This window comes from Pyxicephalus adspersus, chromosome 8 (assembly GCF_032062135.1).
Source record: "Pyxicephalus adspersus chromosome 8, UCB_Pads_2.0, whole genome shotgun sequence".
NCBI classification, from domain to species: domain Eukaryota; kingdom Metazoa; phylum Chordata; class Amphibia; order Anura; family Pyxicephalidae; genus Pyxicephalus; species Pyxicephalus adspersus.
Window position 1 is genome coordinate 50994206 of NC_092865.1, and position 18897 is coordinate 51013102.

The 18897-nt window shown below is 40.2% G+C and overlaps 1 protein-coding gene across 2 annotated transcripts in view; it reads left to right on the top strand.

The window, feature by feature from the left end:
* The first annotated feature begins 1789 nt into the window (after positions 1-1789).
* The window catches only part of RAB7A (RAB7A, member RAS oncogene family), a 31184-nt gene continuing 14076 nt past the window's right edge, over positions 1790-18897 (top strand). Inside the window, exon 1 of one of the 2 annotated variants that reach the window (XM_072420561.1) lies at positions 1790-1932. The gene's annotated coding sequence lies outside the window, so the exon portion shown is untranslated. Of the gene's footprint in view, positions 1933-11956; positions 12061-18897 lie in introns of those variants that run through there. The other variant, XM_072420563.1, reaches the window with a different exon arrangement.

The following is an 18897-nucleotide window of genomic DNA, read 5'->3' on the forward strand; positions in this document are numbered from 1 at the left end:
ATAGAGGATGAAATGGGCCAGGGGAAGTGATTAAAAACACAGTTATAATGGGGCCCCTGCGATAGGGACACATGAATTAGAGTCGGTTAAGGCAGCTAAATACAACATTTAAATGCATAAATGAGAATTATTTTACCAGCCAGAGGATCTACAATTCTGTCCAAGCAACCCCTTCATATACATTGCCTAACTAATATTATTAAACAGTATTTATATAGCACCAACATATTACGCAGCCCTGTACATTAAATAGAGTTACAAATGACAGACAGATACAAACAATGACACAAGAGGAGTGGACACTGCCCCAAAGAGCTTACAATCTAAAAGGAAGAGGAAGCAAGGACAGGTTGGTGACCACACTATTTTTTTTACTGAAGTTAGGCAATACAGCCTGTGATTGGACAATGAAGCAGCAAAAGCGACACACCTGATTGGGTCTTCCTTCTCCATCATCAGAACTATTATACTGGGCATTACAGAAGGCAGATACCATGTCATTCAAATAGCTGCATTTACCAAAAACACGTAATCATTTATAATAAATACATGACTTATTTTTTTACCTATTTTTTTTTTGTTTTATTATCCGCCCAGAGTTCAGGGCAGAAAATCAGGTTTGAAGCCTGAAGTCCACCCATTTTTTGTATTTTTTTCACTTGAAATGAGTAAAGAATTGTGTTGTTTAGATTGTACCATGTGACCCCATTGGGGAGATGTCACCTTACTTCCTGTCCGAGTGACAGCAGCACAAGGAATGAGTGAAGATCCCTTGCCATACTACTGTTATTATTGTAGGAAGTCCCTCCTGGAGACACATCCCCAAAAATGCCGGTTGCAAAGGATCAAATCTGCACTGACCGACCCATCAGATTGATTCCAATGAACACACCAATCACATGAGTACAGTATTCTGCCCTTCTGAACCACTGGACCAATAGAAGCTCTCAAAATAATTGATTGTTCATATACATGACATGCTGTGTATTTTCCCAACATTTCCAACCTGTCTACCCCAAAATCCATCACTTATCATTGACCAGATGTCAAGATCCTTTTTAAACCGAGCATTGGATCAGATTGGAAGTGAGAATTGTCCCAAATATCCCCACAAACTGCAATGTGGCTTGGAAAGGAAACAAATTGTCCTATAGGGAGCCTTTAGAGACAACAGAGGGAAAAATAATGAAATAATGACATTAATACCTACACAAATTATATATTTAAAGTGTAAATTACATTTGTAATGACCAAAAAGTTTAGATTTTCATTCTGGATAAAGTAGGGAAGGGTCTAATTCCTACAAATTAGTGAGATTTCCCTGGACTTCTTAGGCTATTGAGTCAACAGAAAGTGGGGAAAATCTCTTGTCAAGAGAACACTGCAAGATGTCCTCCATATTGTATATATAAGGCTATATTTATTCATATTTCACACACATCTGCTCAGGGATGTTTACCTTGCTGTAGAACAAAAAAACATTTCCCTTAGCAGGTGACTCCTCCCTGACTGGAGGAAAGCAAAGGTTTTTGTTGAGTTACAGATTATAGTGTCAGCTTTGACTTCCTCCAACCACCCAGTGGTTGAAGCCTGTGGCTGTCAATGTTCAGCCATGTAGCAGACACAATACCCCCTCCTATGGCCGCCCTTCCCTGGAAACCCCCTTACACTCTTCCACACCTGGCCCCAGGTAACATGGCGGCTAAGAGGTGACACAACACATCACATGACTAAGCTTTGTCCCCGCCCCGCCGAGCGCTCCAATAGGCGTGCAGAAGGAGAGGGTGACGTCAGCTGCCTCATGACTGCTTGTCACTTCCGTTGGGCAGAGAAGGGTTGGCAGGGGAGGAAGCAGAGAACAGCAGAGTGCCCGGCGGACAGCTAGACCGGCCTGGGGTACACAGACAGATACTAGACTTCCAGCTAGCGCCGGTAAGACACGGGAGAAAGGGGAGGCGGGGTGTGAGGATACCGGGGCGGGGGAGACACATTCGCAGCCCCCTCTTTACAGCTCTGTCACCGGCCTGCTGTACTGTGTACACCAGCGGGGCCTGTCATCCCCGGCCCCATCCCTTCTATATAATACGTCCATAGCTTCCGGCCTGTGTATAGGAGGAGCCCTCAGTCTACCTCTGTGTATATATAATACATCCAATATTCCCAGCTTCATATATCTCCATCCATCCTGCCTGTCTATTGGAGAACCCCTCACTATATATATATATATATATATATATATATATATATATTACATCCAATATTCCCAGCTTCATATATCTCCATCCTGCCTGTCTATTGGAGAACCCCTCACTATAAATATAATACATCCAATATCCCCAGCTTCATATATCTCCATCCATCCTGCCTGTCTATTGGAGAACCCCTCACTATATATATAATACATCCAATATTCCAGCCCACTTCTGCTCCTTGTATCCTGGTACCCCCCTCTGTATTATACATCCTATATCTCCATCCAGCCTGCCTGTCTATAGGAGAACCCCTCACTATATAAAAAATTTTATCCCCAGCTTCATCATCCAGGCTATGTTTGTTCCTGGTAACCCCCCTGTATTATACATCCTATATCTCCAATATCTCCATCCATACCGCCTGTCTATAGAAGAACCCCCCACTATATATATATCATGATATCCCCAGCTTCATCATCCAGGCTATGTCTGCTCCTTGTATCCTGGTCCTCCCCCCCATATTATACATCCTACATCTCCATCCATACCCGCTATCTCTGGAAGGGCTCCTTACTATATATATAATGAATCCCCATCTTCATCATCCCTCACCCTACAAACCTGGTTCCTAGTACTCCTATTGTAGTAATAATCATATAGCTTTATCCAGTCTGTCCCTGCAAGGACCCCTCATTGTACCCTGGTGTCCCTTGCAAATATGATTTATTGTACATGCATTGCAGCATATCTCCCACATTGTATCACATTGTACATCCAGGTCTGCATATGTAAAACATGACAATTTGCTCCATCTGCCCAGTCCCTGGAGGGACCCCTGACCCCCTTCTGTGTCTTAATTTACCTCTTTGTTATATTGTATTACTGCATCCCTCCTGCTGTATTCTGAGATCCCTTCCCCCTACTAATTTTCTATATTATGTATTGTATATATGTATTATACATATATAATATATATAATACAGTATATATGTAGTTTACATATATTTCCCTGACAATATTCAGAGTACATATTATAGTTTTTTCCATCCTTCGCTGTCCTGTCTTCCTCTTTTTATGCTATTAACGTCCTATATTAGTTCACCCATCCTGACCTTTTCCAGAGATCCTCTGCAATAAGTATGATTAAATTCTTTATTATATTGCTTCATCCATCATTCTCTGCTCTGAGATCTGCACAAAAAAATTTATGAAAATTTTCTTTATAACATAGCCTGATCCATCCTATTGTACCCTGGCAATCCCCTTCTTGTATCTTTAATTGTGTTATAATTACTATTGATATTGACCTAGGTTTAGATATTCTAATTAATCTCTGTATCGGGTAACTTGATCCCTTTTTCATGTACTGGGACCCCATACAGTGAATCCTGATATTTCTCTAGATCAGTGTCTCATGCAGGATTCCTCCAGACATTGCTAGGGGTTCCTTCAGAAATTTTTGCCTCTCAAGTCAGATTAAGTGCCACCAATGATCTGGTAATGAGGAGAGTACTTTTTGCTTTTGGTGTCTTCTATAAAGCAAGCCTTTCATTTTGTTTACGACTGAGTACAGGTTTGCAGTGCCATTGTTTAACCAAACTATCTATTTTACAATCTGTCTATTTTAAACAATACTTTGTATTGTGTTTGTAGGGTTTTACGCTTTTCACCCCCCATCATCACTTAGTGTCTGATAACTTTCTGTGTTTGTGTCTTGCTTCTCTGTCCTGACATATGCTGTATTGTATAAGCATAATATATATATATAAATATACAGTGGTGCCTTGGTATAAATCCTTAATCCGTTCCAGATTATTGGATTTATACCAAACAGTATTTATACCAAACAAATTTTTCCCAAAAGAAATACAAGGAAAATGAGTAATCTGTTCCCATGAAAAAAAATCCTATTGATATTAATATACATTGATGGGTTTGTATAGAATAATTAAACACTGCTTAATACTAAAGTACAAAATCAATTAGATGAAATAAATGAAATTTACCCTCACTTTACCTTGCTGAGAAGAGTCTAGTACCTACTAGGATGGTGCTGAGAAGGGAGGAGAAGGAGATGTTATGTATATCACAGAGAGTTATAGCGCGGGATGTGCACTGAATGGTAGCAACTGGCGTACGGACGCTCGTGGGCAGTCGTGGCTTTGTCTCGAGAGGTTTAAAAGGGTAGCGTGTGGTGTTATGACTCATTTTGACCCATACAAGTTCTAGTAAAATAGTTGTATACCAAGCAAAATCTTTCATGTCCAAACAGGACTTATACCAAGTTAGACTTATTCCAAAGCTGACTTATACCGAGGTACCAGTGTATTTCATAATCCTGATCTAGCGCAAACAGCCCTAATATCTCTGCCCTGGAATCATGGGTTTTATGTACAAAGTCAGTATCTCTGTTCATCATTTCCAAGTCTGAGCGATACTTTATTGCATTATTTATAGCCCAACACTGCACCTTTTAAAGCTTTGTCCATAAAATGTATTTGCAGCATCTGTGACCAAGATCTTTATCACATTCAACATTGTTATGTTTTGGTGTGTCTCCTCCCCAGGGTCTTCATACATCTTTTTGTTTTATATATCTGCACTTCACATGTCTACCAATATATCCCTCATACTATATATCCAGTGATATATTTTATGTGTATAATATTTATGTAATGTATATTCAATATATTTATATATGTTATGTGTATAATACATATATTTATATAATGAATTTATGTTCAATATATTACATAAATAATATATATTTATTTAAGTATCTGATTCTATAAATATACCAGGTTTCAGCCTAAGTTTTCACTATAAACTTGTTCATGTTCTATTATTTTCTCATGTTCATATTTTTCTCTCCAAATCTTCATTCTTTGTGCCCAAAAATTTGTTTAGTTAATTTTCTAATCACTCAGTTTTTTCAATTATTAATCTAAAGCCTTTTCATTATTTAACAATAGACTCTTAACTGCTCTTGTTTTTTTATGTGCTCACCTCTCGATTCACTTAATATTTTCCCAGGTATAAGATGTTGGTTTCAATTTCTATTCTCTTGCTTTCTTGGGACACATGTTTTCTTTACCTTCAAGGCAATGAAACACCACAGCACACAATGTAACAATGTCTTACCTGGGTAAATATTTGTCTAATGCCTAATATGCAGGGTTGCCTCAGAGATAATTGAACAAGGACAATTCTTCAGGTATTCCTCCCACCCCCTCCTGTTCAGCACTATTGTCCTTGTTAATCCCCCCAACCTTCAATGTGGTAAAATATTCCATTTAGTTTTTTTACTGTATGCTTCAGTTTCTTTTTCTATCACATCTGTAAATTCTGTTAAACATCATACTCAGCAATTGACAGATAAGTCTGTTTATGCTATGTGGTGCAACTTTCATTTTCTTTTTGGTCTGTTCTTTTATCAGCAGTTAGGGCGTTCACAACTGAATTCTAGCAGTTAAAATAAATATGTATTTATGTAGAATTTTAAAAACTTCTACAATTTGATGTTAGTCAGCCCCCCCCCCTGACTAACTACTTTTTGATTATTGTACTCTGGCACACCGCTGAACCAGAAGATAAAAGGTTAAGTTGGTCTGGGAATTTCCAAGTAGTAAGAAAAGGACAGGTTGACTTTATAGGGAGCACCATGAGTACTGTTAGCTCCTTCCTTCTGTTCCCACTCCACCCATATCTTTTAGTTAGTACTTGTGGTTTTAGGGGGTGTCATGTGATTATTCCTGCCTATCCAAAATTCAGTGTTTGGCACAATGAAATTTAAAAACATTTAACTTTAAGAGAGCAAATTTTCCATTATTAAGGGCAGCTTTGACTTGGACTGGGAGACAATATTGTCCTCAAAGAACACAGAACAGAAATGGGAATGTTTCATGTCTGTTCTACATAAACATACTGAAAAATATATTCCAATGGGTAGAAGCTAAAATTAAAATGTGGCTCACAGCTGATGTAAGAAAAGTGCATTCCAAAATTATAAAAAGGAAGGATCACCTTTATTGCTTGAAAACTATAAAGAATATAACATAAGATGTAAAAAGTAGATAAAATGTGGAAAACTTCAAAATGAAAGACAGATTGTCAAAGAAAGTAAAGCGAACCCCAAAAACTGTTTAAAATATATTAATAGCAAAAAGATTAGATCTGACCCTTAAAGAATGTCGTTTGGTTGGTAACTGGGCATAAAGAAAAGGCGGATTTACTAAACACTTTTTTTAGCTCTGTGTACACAAAGGAAAATGGCAGAGCTCAAGTCCAAATTCATAATAGCAATGTCACTTCCTTAAATGAGTCACAATGGAATTTATATGGTTGAGAAACAGTTGGGCAAAATTAAGGTTGACAAAGCACCAGGACCTGACAGATTACATCCACGTGTCCTCAAAGAGCTGAGCTTGGTTATTTCAAAGCCATTATTTCTAATTTTTTGAGACTTTCTAGTCACTGGCAAGGTACGGATAAATTGGCGTAACGCCAATGTGGTTCCTATCTTCAAAAAGGGAGCAAAGTCATTACCAGGTAACTACAGACCGGTTAGTTTAATGTCAATAGTTGGAAAGGTCATAGAGAGTTTGTTAACCACATAGAGAAGTTTCTGCTAAAAAATAATATTAAAAGGGATAGTCAGCATGACTTCAAGAAAGACCGAAGTTGTCAAACAAATTTACTCTCTTTTTATGAGGAAGTAAGTAAACAGGTAGACCATGGAATAGTGTACTTGGACTTTGCTAAAGCATTTGACACTGTACCCCACAGACAGTTAGTATGCAAGTTAGGGTCGATAGGTTTAGAAAAGTCATTCTGTAAATAGATAGAGAACTGGCTTAAAGATTGCATCCAGAGTTCAGTGTTGGGACCTTTACTGTTTAACATCTTTATAAATGATATAGAATTTGGGATTAAAAGTACCATTTCTGTGTTTGCAGATGACACCAAACTATGTAATGGAATTAGAGGTAGAGGTATGCACTTAGGGGCTAACAACATGCATGCTTCATACTGTCTAGGGGGAATACATTTGGGGGAGTCAGAAATGGAAAAGGATCTGGTGGTTCTAGTTAATAGACTTAATAACAGCATGCAATGCCAAGCTGCAATATTTAAAGCTAGCAAAGTACTTTCTTGTATTAAAAGACTACAGAGATGGAGACATCATCCTGTCCCTGTACAAAGCATTGGTCAGACCACATCTGAAATATGCAGTGCAGTTTTGGGCACCAGTTCACAAAATGGATATTGTGGAATTGGAGAGCGTGCAGAGAGGGTCAACTAAACTAATAAAAGGAATGGAGGAACTCGGCTATGAGGAGAGATTAGCTGAACTGAATCTATTCTCCCTTGTTACGAGACGTTTAAGGGGGGATATGATCACCCTGTATAAATTTATAAATGGTCCGTATAGAGAACTATCTTCCCCATTATTTGCTGTAAGATCATTACAAAGGACAAGAGGGGTCTCTATGTCTGGAGGAAAAGAAGTTTAAGCTCCGGATAAGAAAGGGATTCTTCACTGTAAGGTGTGTGAAAAGGTGGAATCAGCTCCCTCAGGAAGTAGTTTCAGCAACTTCTTTAGATTACTTTAAGAAAAATCTGGATGCTTTTCTAGAAGCACAGAATATAACTGGGTATTAGGGCTTTAAAGTAAAGATAACAGAGACTGATCCTAGGAACATCCGGTTGCCTCATGAAATCGGGAAGGAATTTTTTCCCCCTGTTGAAGCAGATTGTACCAGGGTTTTTTTTTGCCTTCCTCTGGACCAACTACGTCTTATAGGGTTTTATATCTGGGATATGTTTATTTTCCAAGTGGTTGAACTTGATAGAATTATGTCTTTTTTTCAACCCAACCTGCTATGTAATTATTATTTGCCTCTACATGATCCAACTTTTTTCTTCTACCTTTAGCCTGGCTTCCTCTTCCATTCTTCCTCTTTTTTTAACGTATTGCACTAGAGTGCTCTGTAGCAATGTGATGTAGAGGAAGGGTTGTCGTTTCACAGTCCTAGCCTAGAAAGGTCACCAAAGGCCTAAAGAAAGATCTGCCAATGGCCCCCAGACCCCCCCATCCTCCTTGTGCTGGAAGAATGGTGAACTAAAAGTCTAAACTGTTTTAGGCTGGATTCTTACCTTTCTGTTTTAGAAACAGAGAATACAAATGATAAATGTACAACAATGGACCTTATCCAGGATCTGTAGATGACCCGCCCCCTGTCAGTGTGCAAGGAATACAGCTGTGCTTTGTGGTGCAATAAAATACCGGTCCTTGTTGTTCTCCCAAATTCACCACAACAAACCAGTGCACCAAGGTGAATCCCCTGTGTACTGGGGAGGGAAACTGGTGCAGGTAGAAGGTTTGCTGTGGGCATTGGTAGCTCATTTCCAATAGACCAGATGCTTCACTGCATTACTGATTATTGTGCAAAATAAGTGTTTCTGAACCAGGGTTCCTCCGGATGTTGCTAAGGGTTCCTTGAGCAATGAGCTTTTTGTACCCCTCGGGTCCTTTTAATGGACACCAATGATCTTTTTGGCTATCTGTAAGGGTGACATTCTTCTCGCTGACCATCACACTAATGTACTGTGAGCTGTGTATATAGAAAGTTCCTCTATGTAAAAAAGGCCAAGAAAGGCTGCTTTAACATGTATACAGTAATGCGCTGTATGCGTGGTTCCATTGGGTAGATTCCCCCCTTTCATTCTTGTGGCAGTGTTGACAGCAGTGCAATATTTTTTAAAAAGATTCCCTAACAATGACACAACAGCAATAAAAACAAACTTTCTCAATTTCAACAGAACAACAAAAGACAAATTGGGCTGGGGCAATACTATGAATCCAATCTGTTCTTGGGAACCTGATGTTGAATTGGTCAGAGAAAAGGAGCTGTTTCAGCTGTCCCTGCTTTTGTTTAGGAACAAGTCAACAGCTGTTTTAATTTTTAGGTGTCCTTTTGTTTCATAAGAAGAGACTCTCACTTTGTCCATTAGGTTGGTAATGACAATCCTGGTAAATCTCATCTCCTGACCCACTTATATCTTAGAAGCAGCTGCTAAAGCCACATGGTCAGCTGTGTGTTGGATGGTGGTGGAGCTTACACAATGTCATGTGACCGTGTGGGCTCATGCATAGCTTCATGGGAGATCGTCTCGATTCCCTGTACGTTTTCTTTTTTTGCAACGGCGATATGAGTTATGTGAGTGTTCTGTTAAGTTGAAAAAAGCGGGTTGGGGTGAGCTTGAATGTACAAGTTGGCAAAACCGTTTTTTTTTTTTTTTTTTTTTTTTTTTTTAATTTTTTAGTGATCAGCAACCAATTCTCTTAACTGCCTGCAAAAGCAAAATCTAGAAGAAAAATTATCCATAGATGGATATCAAATTAAAAGCATCGTCAGTACCTGAATGTGACTTATCAGGCTCAAGTGATCCAGCGTGGCACCTTGCCAGCCTCTTGGCCATTCACACCTCGGGGATAGTTCTTAAAGAACCACATTTTTACATTTGGCATCAGGCGGGAACTAACTGTACTAAATCACTCACTGCTACCCCTGTTCATTTTTCTTTTTGGGCTGCTGCAGGTTGCTACATGGAGTGTGTTCCCTAAGGCATTAGTTCACTGGTATGATGAAGCGGTACAGTCATGGTACCGCAGATATTAGAGAGAAGCAATACGTGGAGCTAATCAAATGTCTTGCAAAAAAAGATGCAGGTAGTAGAGCAGTAGGACAGATCAGCTCATCAGTGTGATTCTTCCCATTTTACTCTCTAGTATAAGGTGAAAGTGAGGAGGAGACCTAGAGGTGAAAGTAAAACCATTCTTGGGTCTGAATGTAACAGATGTAGTGTGTGTGTGTGTATATATATATATATATATATATAATGCTCAACCCAGAAATGTTTGTAAGCTGGGTGGGAAGAAATTCTAGGCGGGTGGAAGCCCCTGAATGTTGACCCAACTCATCAGTAACCACCCAAAAACAGCCGGGTGGTTGCCAAAAAAGTGCCAGGTGGTGCGCCCAGCTAAAAGGGTCTGGGGAGAACATAAATATATATATTTACACATACATACACAAAGAGGGTGCTGACAAGTTCCTGGCTTTGCCCAGAAAGAAGAGATCCAGAGTTATGAAATAACACATTTATTCAACATATTCCCCCCTGAGACTGATGCACGTGGTACAGCATAGTTTCAGCTTTTGTAGACCGTTCAAATAAAAGTCCTTTGGTTGGGCCGCAAACCAGCTATCGGCAGCATCTTTGACGGCAGAAATGTCCTCAGAATGTTGCCCCTTCAGGTGTTTCTTCCAATTCGGAAACAGATAATAGTTCGAAGGGGCCAGGTCAGGTGAGTGGTGGACCAGTTGGAAACCCAGGGTGTTCAATTTGGCAGCCACAACGTTGGACGTGTGCACAGGTGCATTGTCCTGCAAAAAAAGGATCCCTTTGGTCAACTTTCCACAGCGTGTGGTCTTAATTGCCTCCTTCAGCGGGTCCAGGGGGTTAGCATAATACTGTCCAGTGATACTAGAGCCCTGAGGTAGGTAGTCCACCCAACAGAATACCGTCCTTGTCCCAGAAAACGGACGCCATGACTTTTTTGGACGATTTCTGGGTTCGGAACTTCTTGAGCCGAGGGGACCCCGCTGTGGCGCCATTCCTTTGATTGTTTCTTGGTTTCAGGATCATGGATGTGGAGCCAGGTTTCATCCTCAGTCACTAACCTAGCCGAAAAGTCCTGTATAGCTTCAAAATGGGCCAAAACGGCTTTGGATGCTTCAACTCGTTCCTTCTTCTGATCACTGTTCAAACATTTCAGCACCCACTTCGCTGAAAGCTCATCTATCAGCACATGGACAGCATCACAGGTTGCTGGGTCAGTTGAGGTTGGGGGGCGCCCACTGCGGGGGTCATCTTCAACGGTGAAATGCCCAGTCTTGAAACGAGATATCCAGGCTTTGACAGTGCTGTAGGAAGGACACTTCTCCCCCAGTGTTTGTGACATCTCAGTGTGAATGTCCCTTGCTGACTTTCCCTGGAGAAACAAAACTTTATGACGGCCTGTAACTCCAATGACGTGAAACATGCTTGTGCCTCTGCCATCACGGCTTCTCACTAAAAGAAAAAACAGTTTTAAGAATCGTAAAGACCTGATGTTTGCACAGTTACATAACAAGATATTAGGCTGTCATATGCCCCCACTCATTTTTCTTTTTCATCTGGAAGGGGGCAAAGCCAGGAACTTCTCAGCACCCCCTCGTATGTGTATATGTATATATATGTATTTGTATGCAGTGCTCAACCCAGAAATTTTTTTAAGCCGGGTGGGAAGAAATTGAAGGCGGGTGGCAGCCCCTGTATTGTGACCAAACTCTTTAGTAACCACCCAAAAACAGCCGGGTGGGTGCTGAAAAGTGCCTGGTGGTGCACCCAAGCTAAAAGGACCTGGGGAGAACTCTGTGTATATGTGTGTGTGTGTGTGTGTGTGTGTGTATATATATTTGTGTTGAGCAAAGTATGGTTATTCCTAGTCCAGGCATCGTCTGTGCCTTTCATAGCGTGTTGTGGCCCTTTTGGCTGTGTATTGAACAATCTGATCTCAGATCCCTTTTATCATTCTCTGTTATATGAAGTGGCAGGAGACTTTTGTTCTGTTTTTTAACTTCCTCATTTGAATCATTGTTACAAAGCAACAATTTCTGTTCCTTGTCCTGACTGTTGTTATTCATTCTGCTGAGCTTGATGGGCTTGGAAGTATATTAACCAGCTGTGGTCTTCTGTAAGCATGGAAAGCCCAATATGGTCAGCAAATTCAATCTGGGAGCAAGAGGCACTCTGCAGTCTATAGGTAATCAATAGGCTTTTAAGTTGTCTTGTTGTACTTGTGAATCAGCTTTTGTGCAGAGTTTATGATTTCAGTAACTTGCTTTGGGTGGTCATAGAGGAGTAGTAGTTATGCATTTGAAAAAGAAATTTGTCAGGTGCAATTAAATCATATTTTTACACAGCCTTGTACAGCCATACTCTGCGTGCCGCCATTTGTACAGCTATCACCTAGGAAGAAATAGGTCTGGAGCTTAAATGTACAGGGTGGTTTAGTTCTGCTTCAATTAACAACTTATACCACAGATGTCGATGTCCCCCACAGACTTTTAACATTTCTCATAATTTGCACGGATACCAGTCTGCCAAAAATAATTTTCTCATCACTTTGAAAAATCAGTTTGTCAGTCATATTGATATATAAAATAAAAACGTTGCACAAATTTGTTGAATATTTGTCAAAAATAAAATTTAGGTTTTTGGGCCAGACTGTCCTTTCCTGCTAAATCTGTCAAGGAACTGCAAATCCCAAAATGCCTCGTCAGTATTATGTTCAGGGTTCAGCTGCTGATCATACAATCATTTTCTGCAGGGAAATATAATCTACAGTTATGACGGTTGGCAAATGATCTGTATCCTGCAAGTTTGGCATTGTGTAACGTTGCCTTATGACATGTTGATTAATAGGGTTATTTTTGCTGTATAATCGCTGTGTTGTGTTGTGATTCAGAGCCTAATAATCAAGAGTGCCTAGGGGGCGGGGTTTATTACCGACTGTACACACGGCAGATTTTCGCCCGATAATTGGCCGATACCGATTATCGGGCGAGAAAAATTTGCCGTGTGTACGCAGCTTAAGTCCTAACAATATCTCCCATTTGCTGGTTTTGTAAACCGTTTGTGTAGTGGAAAAAAATGACTTTTTTGATCCTGCAAGGAAATCTAATAACTGATAACCTGTGCTATTAGTTTGTATTTTTCACGGGTTTCTGTGTGGCCTTTGGTATGGAATAGAAGAGATGTCCTGCATCTGCAGCCTTCAAACACTTATTCTTTAAGGGTGACTATCTCCAAAGATTCAGTATGGTGAGGGAGTGTTGCAGCCCTAGAAGGGGGAGACATACTTGCAGAGTCATTGGGTGAAAATGAAGGAAGACAATGACTGAAATAAAGAATACTGATGCAATCATTACATCTAAGGAGTAGTGAGCTACAATAATAAAATATTTGTTCTCTGGTGCATTAATTGTAAGCTCTTCGGGCAGGGGCCCTTTTTAACGTACAGTGCTGGTTACAGCTGGTGCAATGGTTTAAAACTAAGTTTAATCTCTGCTGTTCAGCGAACCTTCTTTTTTTTCCTTTGTAAAGGAACAGCAACGTTCATTGACTGCCCTGGGGAATATATATAGGGGGTCCTCTGTGTTCTCCCGAAATTTTTTTTTAGTTGGGTTGGGAGGAAGCTGTTGGCTGGCGGCAGCTCCTGTACTGTGACCTAACTTTTTAGTAACCACCGAAAAAAAGCCGGGTGGTTACTGTGTCCAGCCAAAAAAGCTTGGGAAAATGCTGGATCCTGATTGTGCAAACTTTAAATGTTGCTGGAGGACCCACGACCCTCTGTATGACAGCCCTGGCTTCAGATCGGAAGAGCACATTATTAGGTATTATTTGGTGCAGAGGTCACTGGGCAATAGAATATATTTTTTTTTTTCTCTACTCGAACAGATTTAATGTGAAAGGATTGTAGTATTTGTGTGAATAACAATTTCCAAATTGAATTTAACCCAGTTTTTTCATTGTTCGGTAGAGTAGGGAAGTGTTAGAAATTTTTTTTTATACCTGTAATTAAGAGGTAATTTCTTCCAAAGAAGGGAATTCCACCTTTACGTTGTCACTAAGACAGGTATGGCCAAAGGGGAATTTCCCTTTGGCTTGTTTAGAATTTGGCTACCTAGTTCCTGGACCTTTGTTTTGCATGTGGTTTTTGTGTAAGGTATAGGTTTCAGAAGGGCTTAAATAAGAGATTCCGAACAGTGGAACAAATTTAGGTCTTTACAGTTGTGTGCAGAGAATGAAACATGTATATAGTCCTGCAGGTACTTTAAGGTCTCATAAAATGTAGTTATGATGGAGATAATGAAGGAATTGGTGGTTGCTAATGGACAAAGAATAGGGGACTTCAATGTGGCCCCTGACAACTCCAGATGTTTTCTGTGTTAAATGCCCTTATTCTCCCTTTCTCCATAGAATAAATGTTCCAGCAAATATAAAGTTATAACTGCTATTGTGGTTGTGTACTCTACATTACTGCTGCTCTCCATTACTTGTGGTAGTTGAAGGGTTAAGAAATTGAGACCCTGCAGCAATTTTCAAAAAAAAAAAAAGGATTTACTATAACTTAGGACTTGGCTGTCTCCTGAGGTTTTTCCTGCTCTGCTCATGATTAAATCAAAGGAAATGCATGGAACAAAGAAAACTGAGCGGTTTCACAATTTACTTTGCCAGCACAGGTTGAGAATAGAAAGCTCCTCTTCCCTCATTTTCCTGAATTCTGTGCTATAGAAATAAAAGGGGATTTTTAGGTCTCATTGGTGATGGGTTTCCGTGGTGCAGTCGGAAGTAAAGCATGTGAGCGTGTTCACGCTGTAAGAAGATCAAAGCTTCAGACAGCGGACCGAATTCCCAAGGGTAGCTGCTTGTCTCAGAAGTGCCCAGTGCTACATTTGCATTTTTTTTTTCTGGGATTTTTTTGGCATAAAGGGAACTTCAGTTTTAGCTGTGCATATGAAAAACCTCTAAATCTAAGTATACCCAAACACAGAAGCAACAATGTATTTCACTGTATTATGTAATATGTAATATTATGTAATATGTAATATAGTATTTCACTGGCCCTTAGATGTGGTGGCTGCATTTTTCTCCTATCACTTTTGTCAATAATGCTTTTCCTGTCCGAAAATAACTACATTACCAAACTGGGCTATGAAAAAGCAGCGTTGCCACCCTAGAACAGGAAGTGTTGGGACTACCGAACCTTCCCATGTCTTCTCAACTTTATTACATAGCGTGGAGGAGTTCTGTCGTCCTCCGAAGAAAACTGGACCAGGCTGATACTAATGCCTGAAATTTCAATGCAGTAGAGGCGGAAACACGCCCTTTGTGTGTTCATCTGTGAAATCTGGCTGCAGTATATTGGAGGAACAAAACGCTCAATACTCACCTGTCCCGCTCCTTTGCAGGGTGCCACTATCTTTCTTTTTCTTTTTTTTCCTCATCCTGTAGATGTTCTTTGGCCATCCTGGTTGGCCAGGCCAGGATGATGACTGCAAGTTTTTTCAATCCCGGTATGCGCAAAGGGAAGCTGGGATTGCAAAGTATCACGGCAACTGAAGCTGCGCATGCACAGCTTTGTTTTTTTTTTAACAGATACCCAGAGCAATCAGGCAGGTAGGAAGAATTATTGAAGAAGGGACATGGCCATGTTGGCGCTATATAAGTCCTGTGTAATATTAATAATAATATGCTGTTTGCCTGGCTGTTTTGCTGTTACCTCTTTCATTAATTTGTGTGGCTGACCCAGAACAATCATGCAGATTAGAAAAAACCCTCATCTGCTTTCTTGAGCCAGGTCACTGATTCAGTATTGCAGCAAGATTGTGCTGCTTGTCTGAACTTCACACTGACAAAGAGGGTCAGCAATGGCAGCTTATCGGTTTGTCTCATAACAGGTTACTTTAATTGGTCAGATGATCCCTCTGGTGTGAATAGTAAAAACTTTCCCTAATGGAAAATAGAGTGGAGGATGTACACTGTTTATAGGTAGACAAGTCACAGTGTGTGGATACTGTATGCAGCATTTTTGGTAACAGAAGGTAAACCGACAGCTGGGGGAAAATGAGCAGATGGATCAGAGATGCTGCTTCTGCAGAGATTCCCCATCGCACGCAGATCGCTGGTTTATTAATAAATCACAGCCGCCATTATGCAATTCTATTGATGGCCTGGCTCTTTCAAACCTGCCATAACCTGATATAAGGCAGCACACTGCGGGGTTCCCTTCCCCGGCTGCTGAGGCTTTTACGCTGCATCCATCAGGCTCTTTGTTCACACGTGCTGTCCCTCCCTTGTGACTTAAGCAGCTGATTAACCACATGATTCTTCATACAACAATTAGGTCTTGAGGGTTTTCTGGTGGCTGAAGCTTGAATACATGAAGTTAACCCATTTCTTTTTTTTTTTTTTTTTTTGGAAATGCACATTTCAGGGTTTTGGACCATCCATCATAACACACCGACAAGGTTTGTGTGTCCTTTTTGTGCAGCAGCGTGTGCCGAGATTAGCAGTTTGAGAGGTTGGTGTGTTTGTCAGATTTTAAGGATCACCAATAAAGTACAAAATGCTATGTACATGGGGTCTGCACCAAGTCTGAGCTAAAGGGGAGGGGACTGATTTGTAAAACTGGATAGATAATGCAGTATTCTCTCAAGGATTTTTTTTTTTTTTTTTTTTTGAAGAAGCTGTAGGTTGGTGGCTGCCCCTGTATTGTGACCCAACTCTTTAGTAACCACCAGTCAGCAGCTGGGTGGTCACTGAAAAGTGCTGGGTGGTGTGCCCAGCTAAAATGGGCCGGGGAGGATACTGTAATGGTTACATGGCCCACTGTTCAGACAGGTGATTGGGACATTTTGGGCTTATTAAATGGTCAGCCCATATACCCACATCTCAACCCAAATGATGTTTACTGTATTCACAAGCTGACCACTACATACTAGTGTGTCCTTAGTTGGCATAGATTTTGGATGCTGAAAGTGTTTTGGCGAGCAAGAAGATCAGGGGCAGGCTCATTTTATCTTCTCTCTGTTCATTTACTTTTATTGCAGGGATTGTATCTTCATGTTCACTGCAGGAAATCACATTTTCTGTAAAAGAGACTGGCAGCAGTCTGATGCCATGTGTTGATGTGATTTAACATAAGATGCTTTCTGAAAGACCTCTGTTGTCCTGCCATGCTCATACCAGAACAAGTTCCATGCTGTATTTTGCAATGCAAAAATGTATAGTACATTTAATAATCAATTGCAGTTTTTCTTTTAGATCAAAGACCTTAAAACAGAATTCCAGGCAAACTACTGAGTGTGAAATTGAAATGTCTAGGGCTGTCATATGATTTATTTTTCTGCCCAACCAGTTTGAGTTTACTGAGCTTTGCTGCACAGCCCTATCTGGCAGGGTAAAGAATTCATTTTTAATGGCAGCCCCCATTACTAAAGCTACTGTGTTGTAAGGTTGCAAACAGTTTTTTTTTAATTGCAGAGGCTGCAGTGTATGAGGAAGCTCGCTGTGCGTGCCATGTATTGTCACTTCCTTAAACACGGCTATACTTTGGTTAAGGCAGGCTTAAGTTTTTCAATATTTTCTTGTGATTTAGTGAGTCAGCTGCACAGAATGGTGTGACTCAGGGAGGCGGGGCCCTTTCTAAAGTCTCCGCCCACATTCCAGTTTCGGCCTTTTTTTTTTTTTTTTTTTCCTGGTCAGCTGTTTTCCTTCCTTTTGTATTTTGGATCACCTTGCTTGATCAGATCATGTTGTAGCCAAGCTTGTTTTTTTTGCACATGGAAGAACAGATTTGGATGCTGTTGACTGAATAATTCTCTTTCAGTTTCTTTAGGCAGGGATGTGTGTCTGTCTCATTTAAAGCTCAAGATAATTCATATGTTAGGTTTTTGTGCAATCCTCTCAAATCATCTATGTATAAAGATTCTGAATATTTTGCATAGATCATTTGAAATTTTGCAGTCCGCATTTGTTGCGTTTTTCAGGCCTTGCTGCTACTTCTGCCTTGCTATAAATCTTCAAATCTGAGATCCAGTTCCATAGCACATAACTTCTGGAATTACTAGGTGTGCGCGGATTTACAAGATTTCGTATGAGTGAATGAACAGTCATGGTGTTGTGTCATCACTTATCAGTGAAGGGATTTTGTTGTTGTGTTGTTTAGCTCTCCTATTGCGATTGCCCAAGATCCTGGACCCTCTGTCGGTTCCTGGAAGTGTTGAGGAACAGAGGGCTGTTTAGGAATAGAACAGCATGTTGTAACACAAGACAAAATTAGCATTGGTGAAAAGTATCAGCTATTGCTTACATGAGGAGAAGGTAAAATCATTTTTACAGTTTTTATTTGCATATATGGGGCACATCTGCTAGAAGTAAACTTGTCACTTCTGTTTTGTATCAGAAACTAATTATATTAGGAAAAGAATGACCTTGCTTTAATGTCAATGTTGATGACTTTTGGTGAATTGACTTTTCACCCACCCTTCATCTGCTTTCTATTGTTCAATCACCATGAGATGCAGGTGAGGTGGGGCACTGCTGGGCTTTACAGAAAGCTTGCAGCTACACCCACCCATAGCGCTCTCCAGTGGTCTTGCAGAACAAAGCTTTTTAAAGAAATGAATAGGACAATGGCGTGCATGCGAAAGAAAAGTTCCTTGTGGGGAAACCTTGATCAGGCCCTGATTGTGGATTCTCAAAAGTCTTGCTTGCAAAGTCCCTTCTGCCTTAAATAATACTTACCTACCTTTCAGTAGTTTTTAAATAAGCACTTGCATGATATTTGTTTGTTTTTTTTCCATGTTGCAGTCTGTATACAATTATTAGGAATCTGACCACTTCCTGGGAGTGTCAATTTCTGTTTGTGCCAGGCCCTTCTCCGCAATACAGATAACAGGAGCATGACTACCCACTTGTTAGGATTGAGGGAATGATTAATGATTTATAATCTACACACCCGTGCAGATGCCATTCGGAGTTGTTGGTGCACAAAAATATCAACAAAGTGTAAACTGATTGTAATTGTGCTAAT